Source organism: Hesperophylax consimilis, unplaced genomic scaffold (assembly GCF_061612785.1).
Source record: "Hesperophylax consimilis isolate HC1 unplaced genomic scaffold, BYU_Hcon_1.0 scaffold_36, whole genome shotgun sequence".
In the NCBI taxonomy this organism is placed as follows: Eukaryota; Metazoa; Arthropoda; class Insecta; order Trichoptera; family Limnephilidae; genus Hesperophylax; species Hesperophylax consimilis.
Window position 1 is genome coordinate 987,086 of NW_028301266.1, and position 3,350 is coordinate 990,435.

Consider the following 3,350-nt stretch of genomic DNA (forward strand, 5'->3'; position numbering starts at 1 on the left):
AAAAAGAACTTCAATAGTACTTTAAAACATTGTATTGTATGTACCTACATTGTAAAAACAATTCACGCCTCACAGAGACATTGCAAGAGTTTGAAGAAATGCTTCTAATCAAATATACATATATGCAAAGCGCTGCATGCAATATTTCTCAAAAAGAACTTCAATAGTACTTTAAAACATTGTATTGTATGTACCTACATTGTAAAAACAATTCACGCCTCACAGAGACGTTGCGAGAGTTTGAAGAACTGCTACTAATCAAGTACATATTCATATATGCAAAGCGCTGCATGCAATATTTCACAAAAAGAACTTCAATAGTACTTTAAAACATTGTATTGTATGTACCTACATTGTAAAAACAATTCACGCCTCACAGAGACATTGCAAGAGTTTGAAGAAATGCTTCTAATCAAATATACATATATGCAAAGCGCTGCATGCAATATTTCTCAAAAAGAACTTCAATAGTACTTTAAAACATTGTATTGTATGTACCTACATTGTAAAAACAATTCACGCCTCACAGAGACATTGCAAGAGTTTGAAGAACTGCTACTAATCAAGTATACATATATGCAAAGCGCTCTATGCAATATTTCTCAAAAAGAACTTCAATAGTACTTTAAAACACTGTATTGTATGTACCTACATTGTAAAAACAATTCACGCCTCACAGAGACATTGCAAGAGTTTGAAGAACTGCTACTAATCAAGTATATGTATATGCAAAGTGCTGCATGCAATATTACACAACACGTACTTTAAAATATTGTATTGTATGTATCTAAATTGTAAAAAAATGACATTTGTTGTTGAGTTTCACTTTTTCACAAGAAACATAAAAATTATGAACATACAAAACGTTAATAAAAATAAAAATTTAACACACAAAGTATACAAAAAACTTATTATCTTGAAAATTATAAAAAAAAACCTAAAAACTAATCGCAGTCATCCTCCGACTCCAACTGCAACGTATAGTTGGGCGAGTTAGCAAATTATGTTGACGGTTGTTTCGATGGTTGAGTTTGTCTAGAATTAGAAATGTTTTATTAGAGATCTCATTCATTCTACTTTCATCGTACCTCCTAGCTGGACTGCTTGCCTCTCCAAGGACAATTGTTAATAATCGTGTTCCATCCCTTGTGAACATACTTCGCAATCTCTCAAGTGACATATTAAATAATGCAATATTTAATTTAATTTGTTCAGTTTTGTACATTAAATGTTTTTAAAAGCCTGTATAGATGTATAGCAAATAAATACCTCGCCAACTGTCGTTGGAGTAAACAAACCCTTTCACGTTCCACTGCCGTGTATCTCTGAAACAAGAGATGATAATTCATTAATTTACTAACTTAATTTACCTTCTATAGTAAATTAGTTATTAGTGCCAGTGAGACGAGACCAGAAAAGCACCATGTCTATGTAGACACTGTATCTTGCCCGGTCTCGGGGTGCCTTGACAAATAATTACAAAAAGGAACAGGAAATACCTCAAAAATGTCAGCAAATCGATCCATTGAACTCTGAAATGATAAATAACAACTCATTAATTTAATTTAAATAACAATAGGTAGTCGACATACTAAAAGGAAGATTATAAATTAATTTATTCATTTTGAATTTCTCGCCAAGCTGGATTTTACATGTTTATTAATTTTTTTTAACACAAAGAATATCTAAACAAACAGAACAATAAAAACTCCACCGCGCAAAATGGAAAAATAGTACATTGGGAATAGTACAATAAATAAATGAAATAAGTCAAAGCTAATAATAATAGAAGAGTATGTATGAGACGATGTATGAATGTAAATGAGGCAAGGAGTGTGTGCCAAGACCGAGTTGTTTGGCGGTCCGTCCTCTCTGCCTACCCCTGCGGGGAAACGGCGTGATGGTTAGTTAGTTAGTTAAGTCAAAGCTGGGCATTTTATTTTGTTCTACTAAGATTTAATTCTAATTTAAAAGTACAGTGCCACACTTATAAGTTGGCAGTGGCCTAAACATGGATTGACGCTATTTCTTTATATTTTAATCTGGCAACTTACACGTGTAGCGCTGTATTTGGGAGTGATTCGAAGAGAAATAGGAAATACCTTAAAAATATTGGAGAATTTATTAATAGCTCCCACAAGCTCCTTGGATGATTCGTTACTAGCCTCCTGCGCCATCACCATCCGAACCCCCACATCTGGCTTGTCAGTTAGCTTCCTCTTCTTGCTCGGGCGAGAAGGGGAAGCTATGTCACGCCATGTCTGTAAAATGTAAAAATAATGTCAGGTTAAAAGTGATTTACCGTCTTATATCAAGTGTCTCGATGATAGATTATATTAGAAGGTCAGCAAAGTTTGCTGCAACCAGTTTGTATAGGTAGGTACAAATACTCACTGTTTTCCACTGCTCGTCTGACTTAGCAGGACATAATTCTGCCAGTTGTTCCGCCAAATTCCGAACCCCGAGGTCCCACAAACCTTCCAGCGGCGAACTCCGAATGGTCAGCCATATAGCTGGTTAGCAGTCCATTTGACTGGTCGTCGACCTTACTCTCTTCCTGAAATCATAATATCAGCATTTTGAATATCTTAAAATACTGCGTATGATTGAAATATTAGTAAAAATAACTTCAAAATTTTGACACAATAGAATGTAAGTATATCTCTTTGATAATAATGGAAATTCTTTCACATAAAAAGATAAATAAATAACTTACCCAGCTACCATTGCTTGCGACATCGTAAAATATTAAAAAAACAAGGCGGTTACAATGATCAAGCTTGAAATCTGACGTTTGACGTCTGACGTCTATCCAATTCATAGACAATTCCGTCCCAGTATTGCCAGCGTATATCGATTTGTATTTATTGCCTTATCGATGTCGTTAGAGATATCAATAGTGTTCTCATGCTAGGGAAGTCGTTATAAAATGGTCGGTAGATACGCTTAGCAATACGATATCGTTAAGTTCGATCGATTCTCATGCTAAGGCCCCTGGAGTCGCTTGGCAGTTGATGTTACTCATTTCGGTAGGAAATGTTTACTCACATTTATCGATTGCGGTCCAAGTAGATTTGCCGTGTGGCGGAAAATGGAGTCACACAATGCAGCTTCAATTATTAGACATTTGGAAGAAGTGTTTCGGGAAAGAGGCCCGCCCAAAGTAGTTCTCATGGACAATGGTACTGCATTTTGTTCCTACAGTGTTACAGATAAGTGTAAGAGATGGAATGTTCGTCAAAGATTTTGCGCGGCATACCAACCAGCTGGAAACGGTATAGTTGAACGACATCATCAAACAATAAAGAGAACTGCAGCCAGAAGTGGAAGCGATCCCCTGCAGGCAGTGT